The sequence below is a fragment of the Neophocaena asiaeorientalis genome, unplaced genomic scaffold, assembly GCF_003031525.2.
Source record: "Neophocaena asiaeorientalis asiaeorientalis breed wild unplaced genomic scaffold, Neophocaena_asiaeorientalis_V1.1 scaffold112, whole genome shotgun sequence".
Lineage (NCBI taxonomy): Eukaryota > Metazoa > Chordata > Mammalia > Artiodactyla > Phocoenidae > Neophocaena > Neophocaena asiaeorientalis.
The window spans coordinates 199,610-213,498 of NW_020175413.1; the positions used below are offsets into that span (position 1 = coordinate 199,610).

At 41.1% G+C, this 13,889-nt stretch overlaps 1 pseudogene across 1 annotated transcript in view; it reads left to right on the forward strand.

The window, feature by feature from the left end:
• LOC112414630 (ubiquitin-40S ribosomal protein S27a pseudogene) overlaps nt 1-9,388 on the forward strand; it is a 51,760-nt pseudogene extending 42,372 nt beyond the window's left edge. The window contains exon 2 of the transcript XR_003006199.1: nt 8,875-9,388. The product of XR_003006199.1 is annotated as a ubiquitin-40S ribosomal protein S27a pseudogene (transcript). The remainder of the gene's footprint in view (nt 1-8,874) is intronic.
• The last annotated feature ends 4,501 nt before the right edge of the window (nt 9,389-13,889 follow it).

Sequence of the window (13,889 nt, forward strand, 5' to 3'; positions counted from 1 at the left end):
AAAGTCTGAGACACTGTCGCAGCCAAGAGGAGTCTGAGGAGACACGATGACCAAAGACAATGCGGGATCCTGCTGGATGGGCTCCTGGGACAGAAAAAGGACATCAGAAAAAAACTGAAAAGGAAATTGAAGAAACTATGGACTTTAGTTAATGATGATGTACGAATATAGGTTTAATAATTGTGATAAATATGCCATACTAATATTAGATGTTAATAATAGGGGAAAAATTGGATGTGGGGTATATGGGAACTCTCTGCACTATTTTCTCAATTTTTCTAAAACTATTCTAAAAGGTATAGTCTAGGGGCTTCCCTGGTGGCGCAGCAGTTGAGAGTCCGCCTGCCGATGCAGGGGACGTGGGTTCATGCCCCGGTCCAGGAAGATCCCACATGCCACGGAGTGGCTGGGCCCGTGAGCCATGGCCGCTGAGCCTGCGTGTCCAGAGCCTGTGCATACCGCAAAAAAAAAAAAAAAAAGAAATGGAGAAATCGAAGCGGATGGAGCTTAAACTCAAGGCTTTATGATCCAGATATAATCCAAGAGGAAAGAGGACCAGATGCTAAAGGCTCACTACCATAAACTGAATATTTTTGTGTCGTCCCACCCAAGCTGCAACTTCATGTTTTGGGACCTAATCCCCAATGTGATGCTCTTTGGAGGTGGGGCCTTTGGGAATTGAATCATCATGAAGGTGGAGCCCTCAAGAATAGGATTAGTGCCCTTATAAGAAAGGCCCCACAGAGCTTCCTCATCCCATCTGCTATGTGAAGACACAGCAGGAAGGTGGCTGTCTGCCAGGAAGAGGGCCCTCACCAGACTCCAGCCCTGCTGGCACCCTGATTCAGACTTCCAGCCTTCAGAACTGTGAGAAATAAACTTCTGTTGTTTATAAGCCACCACCCAGTATATGGTACTTTGTTGTAGCAGCCAAGTGGACTTAGATGTCCACCAAGAAAGAAGGAAATGATTTTAAACTGGATGAGAAGGGAGCTGGAACAGGGTCTGCACAATGCCTGCAGACTGAAAGGGCAGCCCCACCTGTGGAAAGAGCTCAAAATTCCTCATCACTGATTTGGGATCACCAGGGAAGCTTGTCCTCTCTGGTGCTTAAGTGGGGAAATTTTTCTCCTTTGAGAAACCAGACGTGTTTGAGGGCAGGGTCTGAACTTACAGCTTGTCTGTTGTACAGAAACTTGAGCTGAAAAGAATAAGCTGAAGACTTGTCTAGAAACCCTGAGGATCCCAGCATTAGGTGAACATAACACTTTTCTGCAAAGCTTTTCCACACAGTGGATCATGCAAGAACCCCTTAGGAAAGAAGAGAAACCCCACTGATGATAAGCTCAGAGTTCAAAAATGTCAAGGACAAGACAAATGAGTCACCAGGAAGGAGTCAGCACTTTCAGCAGACTAAACGATTGGGGGTCCAGGAATTTGAGTGACTAGAGCAAGCTGAAAGAAACCATAAAATAAGAGACTATAAAAATTTTAAAAGGCCCAAATAGAATTTCTAGAGATGAACAAGTATAGTCACTATAAGTAAAGCCACCCGGGAATGTTTGACTGACTCAAGGATTGTCCCTATGCTCCTTGGACATTTCCGGATAAACACCTTGCGTACTGTGTCTGGAGAGTGATCTGAAATCTTGCTGTTCTTTTGACAGATCGTCTCTTCTGTGGTTTACACCGTGGAACCACTGAGATGGCTTCATTCTCCCCCAATTTTTATCCTGAGTGAGTTTGCTTTGATTGAAAAGTACTTCATAATCCCCCACCCCTTTTTTTTTTGTTTGCAGTACGCAGGCCTCTCACTGTTGTGGCCTCTCCCATTGCAGAGCACAGGCTCCGGACGTGCAGGTTCAGCGGCCATGGCTCACGGGCCCAGTTGCTCTGTGGCATGTGGGATCTTCCTGGACTGGGGCATGAACCCACAACCCCTGCATCGGCAGGTGGACTCTCAACTGCTGCGCCACCAGGGAACCACCCCCCCCTTTTTTTTTACAACAAGAATGTCATAAGTGTATTTACTATTTGTCTTAATGACTCTATTTTATGATCACATAATGATAAAATTATTTTACCCTTTCACCTTCACCTCCAGTGGCCAGAAGACCTGTTGATACTTAAACTCTCATTCAAAGGATCATATAACCTATGAGGTTGCTGTGATTCCCTCTTCCATGGGCTGGGGACCACCTTGATCCCAGGATACCTGGCACCCTGGAAATATCACAACAGTACAGTTTTCTTTTACTGTTAATTGAGCCTTGAGTTTCATTCTCCCTGCTGCTTCTGCCATTTCTTGGTGTAGATTAATTATTCCAGCTTGGCATTTTACACTGAGAGATTTTTAACTCTAATTTGAATTAATAAAAGAAGAAAAAGCAAATACTTTAGTTAAAAGAAAAAGAACAGCACAGTATCACTAAAAGCCAACATGTACTTTTAATCCTATTCTTTTTATTAACTAAATTTAAAAATAGGAAGTTTTTCTTATTCATCTTTATTCCCCCTAAAAATATTGTATATGTGTTAGATGCTTAAAGACTTACTCAACGTTTTAAATAATTCTGCATATCCAAAAAAATGGAATGTTAGTCATACAAGACAACCAATTGGTCATAATTCACTGGAACTAAATCCCCAATACCTGCTGCTTAAATAACTTTAAAATTTCTATAAGTACAAAGATACTCCTAGGAACCCGATCACCTTCTTAAAAAATTGAATCAAAATGTATTTATTTGTTTACTTAGTTATTTCTTTACATACCTACACACACAGAGAAAACCAACCAAATTATATTTCAAAGGCCAGACCCTATCACAAGTTATTTACCTTCAGGAATGTTCTGGGTAGTGTCGGGCACCAGCCCAACTTAGAGAACAGGAACTGACACAATAGCCACTCACCCCAGAGACCTCAACTGTCAGGACTCTCCTCAGCCTTGGACATGTAGTAAGACTGGTCCCAGTGAGGGAAGAGGAGAGGGGCTTCTCAGGGTTGGTCCATTTGAAATAAAGCCAGGACAAGTAGAAAGCACGCAGGAAGAGGAAGGTGGGGAGAAAAGAGGGAAGCAATCACATGGTCTAGGTGGCCTGTCGTGTCTGGGGTGGGGGCAGGTGAGCCTGAAGAGTCTGGCTCTCCTCATCCTCTGATGGAACCCACAGCCTGTGCTGGTTCCAGTGACACCTCCTGCATGTGTGGGCCACAGTTCAGACCAACTGCAGGCAATGACATGGGTACCAGTCTTGTGGATTAGCTTATGCCTGTGCTCTTTGGATGGCTCCAGTGAGTACCCTTGTGAGTAATACCACCCTTGGGCCTGGGCATCTGGGTCCTAGTATGGGCTCTATGTCTTTGCTGTGTCCAGCCCCTTCTTCTTGACCATACTTGGGATCCCTGGACCCTGGAAAGATGGCCATAACACCATTTTCTTTCCTTGTTAATTCTACCTGTGTAACATTTCTGCTTCTGTACATGCATGTGTGGAAACCTGACCAACACATAGAACATTGTTTGCCCTGAAAATGAGCCTGTCACAAAGAATTGGTTGGTTGATGGGGCGGGGGGAAGCAAGTGGATGAGAAGGCATCAGTCACTTTCATACTGACAGTCTTACAGAACAGTGATGAACAGGGGCCTTGGAAATGCTGTCATCTTGTCAGTATCTCAGGAGTCTGGGAATAAGTATGCTCTTTAGCAAGTAATTTTTTGACTGTCGTTATTAGAGGCATGATTTTTTTTTAAATACTTCAAATTAGAATGCAAGATGGTAGCTGGCAATTTTGAACACTTTGGAAAAGGAAGAGAAAGGAGATAAAATTTTCTTATTGTTCATAGTAATTTTTATACTTGAGTCTGTAAACTTTCCTCTAAATGTGACGCGTCATAGTCTAGTGTTTATTTGATGGTAGAGTTTGGAAGACATTGGCTAGTCCATTTTGCCATAATTTCTTCAATTTTTTTCAAAGACGGTGGATCCAAACGAACTCATGAATAAACTGACGGGTGAGTGTCAGGATATAGGATCCACCGATAAAAGGTCTAGAACTCAATGATAATCAGTAGCTCTTCCAAATGAGCTACCTTCCAGGTGAATGGCTGTAGGACAGAGCAGTCTCTTATTATAAATTGTTTTATCTTTTTAAATTAGGTAATAAAAGTCCCATGAAGTTTATTTTTAGTTGTACTCCCAAACTGTTTCCATAAAGGCTGCCGTTAGGGAAGGTTACTCAAAAATGGCCATCTGTACCTGTGGACTGAAGTTGACTACTGTCTTTGACCACATTCTGTGTGAGTTAGTCCCCATGTGCTGTAGCAGTACCCACATTCTTATAATGAAATTCCAAGGAATATCAATAAACTCCAGATGGATTTGGTTATCTTCTCTCCAGTATTTTCTGAGAGGCTAAACTGGACCACCCTGCTAAATTTATTTAATCGCCTTTATCGGTTTTAATATTTTCAGGGTCTGAATGATTGTGGAGGGAGAAACAGATGTTTTGTGATAGCTCTGAATTTTTCAGGAGTTGCTCCTGAAATAATTACAGATCGGGAATCATACAGTCAAAAGTCATCTTCATTTGAGTCAGTTTGGCAAAATAAAGGTGACAGGAAAGCTGTCTCACTTTTGTTTGCTTAATCCTTGCATTTCAAAATTGGGACAGAGATCATGTGAGAATGCCCAGGTGCACAGCTGCTACACTTATTATGTTTCAAATTTTTTACCATTTGCTGAAACATGCATATCCATCTACAGTAATTGAGAGCAACCCATGAATTGTATTCACTTTGTGAAAGTAACAACACAGACTGGAAGAGAATGCAAAAAAAAGAACAGTATAGTTTGGGGTATCTTCTGCTATTTCAAGAAAAACTTTGAGTACACATAGTGAAAGTTTTCTAAAAAAATATTTTACAGTTTAATGGGAAAAAGTATGCAGATTAATAACAATATGAACAGTAACTATGTGAAAATATAAGATATATTTAGTAATTTTCAACATAATTATTTAAGAAAAAATGTGTGCTCTGAAAGACAAAAAAACGTTAAGATGCTTATGAAGTCTAAAGAAAATATTTGGCAGGGAAGAAGAAAGAAATATCTTTTCAATGAGGGAAATCAAAGCATAAAGGGAGAAATCATATTGGAATCACTACCTGTACTCAAGGTAGCTTAGAAAGATTTCCTTCTTTCATGTTTTTAGGAATTCATAGTAAATATGGTCACAATGAATGAACACCTACATCAAACCCATGATTGACTATTCCTATAATTTTAGTTAATAAAGCATATGAGTCAATCTTGGCTCTTTTTATCTCTTAAATCCTATATTCTAACCAATAACCAATCCTGCCACCTTACTTTCATGATCTAGCCAGGATCAACCACCTCTCACCACCTCCTTACCTGCCTGGTCCACTGGCCCACTGAACCTAAATTGTAACCTTTACCCCATTACCAGCCTCCCAGCTTCAGTTTCCCAACAGTCTGTTCTCAACACCAGAGTCAGCATGATCTTTAAAAGCATAAATTAGGTCAGTTCACTTCCTAGTTCAAATACTTCCTATGGCCTTTCAGATACTCGGGGTAAACATCAAAGTTCCTACAGTGACGGGCCATTCTCCTTCTTGCCGGAGCCCTGTTGCTCCACCGAGCTCGTCTTTTGATGCTCAGCCCCTTTCTGGGCTGTAGGCACACTGTCCTTGGGGTGCTCTCTTCCCCCAGAGACATTGAAGTTGCTCCTCCCTCACCTGGGGCTCTCCTGACGTCTCATCACCTGCCTGCTCCCTCTCAACATCCACTCAGTGAGGACCCCACAATACTTTATTTAGAGCTGAACCCTTGACACTGCGTATCCCTGTTTCCTTTATATCGCCTTCTAACATACTCTATATGTATTTACTTATTTACTTTGTTATCTTTCTCTCTCAACTACAAATGAAGGAATTTTTGTCTGTTTGGTTAACTACCAACTTTCCCAATGCCTTAAAGAGGCATAGGCACATTGTAGGGTATCAGTAAATATCTGATGAATGAATGAAAAATCCAACATATTTACAATTTAGTTTTAGAATCATTTACCTAGATATAATCTCAAAAGTGAATCTTAGTTCTGGATCACCTCTAGTTAACAAAAATTAACTCGAAATAATTAATTAAAATTGGTTCTAATTAATTTTGGCAATCTCTGTAGAGCTAGCCACACTAATCAGTTGAGAGTGGAAAAGAAAACCAGAAATCTGTCTCTCTCATTTACAAATAAAATCATATTTATTAGGAACACTTTTCTGGCTGCCAAAGCTTACCTTGACCTGGAGTTCATGAACATCTGTCTCCTTCACTCAGTGCTTTCCAATTCATTAAAAATCAAAAAGAAAAGAAATTGAGTCAGTGTTTGCTGTGTTTGCTGTTTTGCATGACAAAGGATCCTTAAGATCAGTTTTTTTTTTTTAATACTGTAAACACATCCATATATGCTTTCTCGAGTATCTAGGACAGCTAGAACAAGGGTTTTGTGCTCTGACTTAATCCTGGAGAAGGATAGGTCAAGAGTTGGGACATAAGGAATGATGCCAGGAACTGCTTCTCTCTCTAACTCATAGGATCGACTAAGCACAAGTGATTTCTCAAAACTCATAACTGGGAACCATATTCCCGTTATGCATCTGTTTATAAGCCTGAGCAGGCAAATGAATGTGATCTCTGGTATAAATTTCTTATTAAAAACACAAGTGAGGGACTTCCCCAGTGGTCCAGTGGTTAAGGCTCCACGCTTCCACTGCAGGGGGCGTGGGTTCGATCCCTGTTCCGGGAACTAAGATCCCTCATGCCGCACGGTGACCCCCCCCAAAAAAAACACAGACACACAAGTGAGAGATAGAAAAGTGGTTGCACAAAAAGCCAAGACACCCAAAGGGTAAGTAATTAGCCCTTCTTATGGATTTGTGGATATTTACATAACCGCACAGTTTAAGGGATGGATGGATGGATGGATGGATGGATGGATAGATAGATAGGCAGACAAAGACAATCTTACTTCTTTAGACACATAAGTACATTTTCAAGTTTTGTGCATAATTAACATGAGAAATAGTGCTAAGAGTGTACCATATACCAAAAATAGGATTATTATTTGAATACATTTTCTAACTCGACCAGAAACAATATAATATAATTACAATACAATTGAAATGAAACGGTAAAGCGGGAGCATTTTAATTGGCAAAGCTATCATGTTGGACTTGTGTGATTAATCTTTTAGAGGAATGGCAAATAGATTTTTAATGAGTTTTAAATGTAAGACTGAGATTGATGGATAGTCCACACTTTATCAAGACTGAGGAGTGAGCAGTATGCAAATACAGAGAAGGGAGGGCACCCGTGCAGAGTCCACATGGGACAGAGGCAGTTTCTGGGTAGTTAACTTGGTTGTCCTTTTGCTTGCTTCTTTACACTGTGGTGGTTTATTTGCTGTAAACCAAAGTTAAGAAACACATAGATTGGAATGGTAGCAGCTTATTTCTTTGTTGAATCTGTAATTATTTAAACAAAACACTCTATAATATAAAAATCAGTTACTTTCCACGACCCCAGTAATGGAATTTATTTCCCATTTATATTCTAACTTCACTTTTTATTTGAATTCCTTTGCTTCAGTTTTCATGTTGACATTTTTTCTCATTGTAGCCTATTTCAGTATCCAGCTTATCATTCTGAAGAATTTCTTCCATAAATGCACTTATAATATCCTAAGACTGAAGTCTGTGGCCACAAATGGTGAACAGTGTCCACTGCCACACCAGGAAGTGGGCAGTGAAGAACAGGGAAGCCAGAAGAGGCCAAGGCCAGGACTCAGGTTGAGAGGAGAAGCTTTGCAGATATCAGTGCTTTTAATAGATCAAATCCAGACTGAATGCCAGGGATACAGGCCGTGCCTGAAGTGGGAGAGGCAGGTTACCTGAGTCCTCTGCATGACAAGTCATTAAAAACGAGGCATGAATAGCCTAGACTTTAAAACTAGAACTGTGATCTCTCTAGTCCTCAGCTATTTGCTCTTAGCCAGGAATTATGCCCTCTGTTTGGTCCAAGTGGCCACAACTTGCAGAAGTGTGTTTAGATATCTTTGGATTACAATGAGGAGAGGGGCGTTCATTTGTCAGCAAGGTCAAATTTCAGTGACCTTCTGTGGACGCCTTGAAATCAACCACTATGGTCTGAATGTGTCCCCCCAAAATTCATATGTTGGAATCTTAACCCCCTAATGTGATGGTATTAGGAGGTGGGGCCTTTGGGAGCCACTTAGGTCATGAGGATGGGGCCCACAGGAATGGGATTAGTGTCTTATAATAGAGACCCCAGAGAGTTCCCTCATCCCTTCTGCCATATGAGGACACAATGAGAAGTATTTGACCAGAGGAGGTTCCTCACCCAACCATGCTGGCACCTTGATCTCAGACTTGCAGCCTCCAGAGCTGTGAGCAATAAATCTCTGTTGTTTATAAGCCACACTCTGTGGGGTATTTTTGTTAGAGTGGCCCAAATGGACAAAGATACCACCATGGCCTGGTCACTCACCTGGTTACCTCCTGCCCTTGTTTTCCTCTGTCACCTTTTGTTAGTTCAACCCAGACCACAGGACTCGATATACCTGGGTATCAAATAACAGTATAGCACACTGATAGTAACATCACTCTATTCTTCTGTAAATTTTTAAGCTTCACCAGGGATTTCTGTGGATGCTACATAGCATCTCTCAGAAGCAATGACTCAGTCCTTATTTCTTTCTAATCTAAAATTATTTCTTGGAAGATAGTTTCCCCAAGCCTTGAGTGCAAACATTTGAATTTTTACAAATGTCACTCTAGCTTTTGGATCCTCCATCTGCAGTGGCACCGCCGCCAATGTGCAGATTTTCGTGAAGACCCTGACGGGGAAGACCATCACTCTCGAGGTCGAACCCTCGGATGCAGTAGAAAACGTAAAGGCCAAGATCCAGGACAAGGAAGGAATTCCTCCTGACCAGCAAAGACTGATCTTTGCAGGCAAGCAACTGGAAGATGGACGTACTTTGTCTGACTACAGCATTCAGAAGGAGTCCACTCTTCATCTTGTATTGAGGCTTCGTGGTGGTGCTAAGAAAAGGAAGAAGAAGTCGTACACCACTCCCAAGAAGAACAAGCGTAAGAGAAAGAAGGTTAAGCTGGCTGTCCTGAAATACTATAAGGTGGATGAGAATGGCAAAATCAGTCTCCTTCATCGGGAGTGCCCTTCAAATCAATGTGGTGCTGGAGTTTTTATGGCCAGCCACTTTGACAGACATTGTGGCAAATGTTGTCTGACCTATCATTTCAACAAACCAGAAGACAAGTAATTGTATATTGGTTAATAAAAGACGTGAACTAATGAAAAAAATTTCACTCTATTGTTTACTCATTTATGAGGCGTGTTGGCTCAACTATGCAAAAATCCATGCCAGCTTTGAAATTCAAGGATTTTATAATACTAGTTCATTGGAGCCAGAACATGCTCTAGATGAGTTAGGTCATCCACATTGAAGGGCAGGGGAACAGACTGCACACTGATCTTGACCCCTTTTCTCTGGGCTTAATCCACTCCTGAGAAAAGCCAGTCACAGAATTCTTGAAGCTAGAATAGCAGAGACATTCTTAGTTCCAATAGCTGAGAGGTTTGTGAAAAATCTCTGACTCTAAGTCTTAGTGGGTCTACTTCCACCTGGCCTGTTTCTCACTCCTTGGGTTTATCTTTACATTTAGTCTCAGGTTCTTTTTGTTTGTTTATTAATTAATTAATTTATTTTTGCTGTGTTGGGTCTTCGTTTCTGTGCGAGGGCTTTCTCTAGTTGTGGCAAGTGGGGGCCACTCTTCACTGCGGTGTGCGGGCCTCTCACTATCGCGGCCTCTCTTGTTGCGGAGCATAGGCTCCAGACGTGCAGGCTCAGTAGTTGTGGCTCACGGGCCTAGTTGCTCCGCAGCATGTGGGATCTTCCCGGACCGTGGCTCGAACCCGTGTCCCCTGCATTAGCAGGCAGATTCTCAACCACTGCACCACCAGGGAAACCCAGTCTCAGGTTCTTATAAAAGGAGTGGGTTTGGCCTGACATGGGGACCGTTGTGCCTTCTGCACTCTGTTTGCATATTTGGTCATGTGCAGATAAGATTTGAAAATGCTTCACTTATTTATTCACACAGTTGATCCAATGAATTATTATTTCGTGGCACTTTTATCCCACAAATTTCCAGGGCTTGAGATTCAGCAGTAAACAAAACAAGCAAAGTTTCTGCCTTCATGAAGTTCACACCTAGTGAGGGGAGAAAGAAAATTGAAGAACCATAAAGAACAATGAAGGAGAACAAGGGGGAAAAGAGTGAAGGGAGGGGTGCTATGGTGAAATGATGCTTGAGCAGAGAACCCTACAGGAAGAAGAAAGGGAGGAAGCTGTGTCCCAGGGTAAAGTACTAGGAGTAGCAAGTGCAAAGGCCCTGAGGTATTTACAGGAGACCAGCATGGCTGGAATGAGGCCAGATTTAGGAACAGATAGAGAAATGCAGCAGGGCCACTTCTGGGGGTAGAACATTAATCAATTAATGAGGATGGCATAGTAGAGAACAGTGGAAAGGTACATTTCGTGTTCTCATGCACACATTTCTCAATATGAAAATATGAGTGAAATCTAGTGTCTCAACTTTTAAGCTCTTCTGATGTAAGTTAAATTCAGAAATTGGCTGGGCAGGACTTCCCTGGTGGCACAGTGGTTAAGAATCCGCCTGCCAGTGCAGGCGACACAAGTTTGATCCCTGGTCCGGGAAGATCCCACATGCCGCAGAGCAACTAAGCCCATACGCCACAACTACTGAGCCTGTGCTCTAGAGCCTGCGAGCCACAACTACTGAGCCCACATGCCACAGCTACTGAAGCCCATGCACCTAGAGCCCGTGCTCTGCAACAAGAGAAGCCACCATGATGAGAAGCCCGCGCACCACACCGACGCGTAGCCCCCGCTCGCCTCAACTAGAGGAAACCCGTGTGCAGCAACGAAGACCCAACACAGCCAAAAATAAATAAATAAATGCATTTATTAAAAAAAAAAGAGGGAGAAGAAGTTGGCTGGGCAATTAAGGAAACAGATGACAAATATTAGACATAAATTTATTCTCTGCATTTTTCCACTGAATTTCTTCCTTAGGTCATCTGTTTTCTGTTCCTTCTTAGATTATTGTTTTCTGAGACAGCCCTATGATGAGTGAGATGGGAAGCTTTCAGCAGGCTATTAGTGAGGAATACCAGAGTCTCACCTACGTTGGAGGCACCCTCTGACTATTGTAGAATGAACTTTTGAGGGCAGAATGTACTGGAAGCAGGACCATTAAATCTTTTGTCAAAAGGACATGAGAGCCCTGTCCATTCCAGTTGGATGATCTTGTCAAAATGATGCGTAAATATTATTGTTTGAGAAAGGTTCAGCTTCATCAAAATTCAAAGTGTAAACTTTGCAATATTGCAACATCATTTGATCAGATTGCTTCAGTTATTAACCGTCATACCCTTTGTTGGTACACAGACCACAAGGTTTGTGAGAGGTGAGGAGAAGAATGTAGAATCTGATTTCATCTGAAGTACTTGCAACATGATATGGACCTAAATGTATATGTAAAATCATAAAACATTAAGCACAAATACAATATTGACTGAACACACTCTGGCAGGTGTACACATAACTCCTTCCACATGGGTTAGAAATTATATTAGAATAGTTTTATCGTTATTGTCATTTGTTTTGAAGTTTTAAATGAAAGTATATTTCAATATCTTTATGCAAGTTTGAGGATTCATGGTCTGTGGAGAAGAAGTGCTTTCCTTGCCTAGTGGAGAAATAAAAGAATTATCTGGAAACATTTTCCATTCTGAGATCAGATACCTCAGTTAGCAGTGTGTGCTGATGAAGTACGTGAAGGTCGGGCAGCTTTAAGTCTATCACTTTATTTGTTGTTTTTCTTCTTGGCTTTTAAAAAGTGCAAAAAAGATGTATATCATTCTTTTTCAATCTATTGTAGTTAATAAGACAAAGCAAAACCTTTCCATCACCTACCGCCAAGTAGAACTTAAGGCGCAGTTTTCATATTTACGACACTACTTGTTTTTCGAAATTGGCAAATTTAAGACTGTTTCCAGAGATAAGATTTCAGTGAAAACCTAGGACTCTGGCCTCATATTTGGAAGACAGAGTTCTTTTTATCACCAACAGTGTTGTTGTACTCTAAGTAGTTTAAGCTTTTTTTAAATTAATTTTTATTGGAGTAGAGTTGATTTACGATGTTGTATTAGTTTCAGGTGTACAGCAAAGTGAATCCGTTATACATATACATATATCCACTTTTTTTTAGATTCTTTTCCCATATAGGTCATTACAGAGTATTGAGTAGAGTTCCTTGTGCTATACAGCAGGTTCTTATCTATTTTATATATAGTAGTGTGTATATGTCAGTCCCAATCTCCCAGTTTATCCCCCCTCCCTTCCCCCTTGGTGACCATAAGTTTGTTTTCTGCATCTGTGACTCTATTTCTGTTTTGTAAATAAGTTCATTTGTACCATTTTTTTTAGATTCCACATATAAGCTATATCATATGATATTTGTTAAATAGTTTAAGCTTTTGAACTCTGTAAACCGAAGAGTAAAATAACAATAATAAAAGCAAAACTTGTAATATCTCCTTTATCTGTGTCAAGCCCTCTGCTAAGCACTTTCCATGCATCGTCTCATTTAACTTTTACCTTCTTTTTTCCTTTGAGTCAGACCAGCACTATAATCTCTACTATATAGGTGAACAAAGTGAGATGGCAGAGTTCAGGGGGTTATCCCCTAGTATTTGCGTGGAGAGCTAGTTTTTGGAATCAAGGAACCCAGTGTTTTTCTCTTATACACGTGAATCACTAAATCCAAACCATCTCTGCAAAAGTGAACTTCCTAGAACTGTGTACTCTGGTAACTTTTTCTAACATGGTCTTGTATCTTGTCCTTTATTTTCTCCACGGTAAAAATCTCACATCAGATCTCCTAGATTGGGGTGAAGATAAGATGAACATAGAATAAATAAAAGTTAGGAACAGGAGGACCAGGCTGCAACACAGTTAAGCTTACTGGTTTACAATAGGAGTTCTAAGAAACTTCAATATGTGAGTGTGCCTTAGGAGTCTCCAAGGTACAAAGTCAAGTCAGGGAACAGCTATTACTGTGTTCCCCTTCTCCCAGACAGATAAATAATGAACTGGAGAGGAAGATTTACGTGCTCTCTGATTCACTTCCCAGTCTTTTGACCCATTCTGCTCAGATACTGTTTTCTTGAAGGGAATTTCACATTCACACATTCACCTGGAATTCCCCAGCCATCAGGCTTGTGTGAAAATGTGCTTTAGGATGACTCATCCCTGCCTATGTTTCCTGGGCTCACAGTGTTCCCAGTTTTCTCATGTTACTCAGAATCCAGCAGCCTATCTGGACTTTGCGCCCATCCCTGTATCTGTAAACCCCATCATTTGTGCTTCTTTCCATGCACCTGTGTCTTCCATGCATCTATGTTGGTCTAGGAACCACTCTCTCATGGAAGTTAGCCAGCGGGTTTCCATTCCTTCACAGATTCACAGTCACAATTCTCAGGGATTTCCCCCAGTATACACATTGGTGAAGACTGGAGAGAAAGAGGGGGTCAAAGGTTGAAGGGCTTAAAAAGATGCTATTTATTCAGCACTAACTAAATGCCAGATTGTTTGGCTCTTTACATGTATTAACTCTTTTAATCTTATCAACTTTTTTAGGACCATGACACTAAAACTTGCCCAGCTAGTAAACTGTAGAACTGGAAT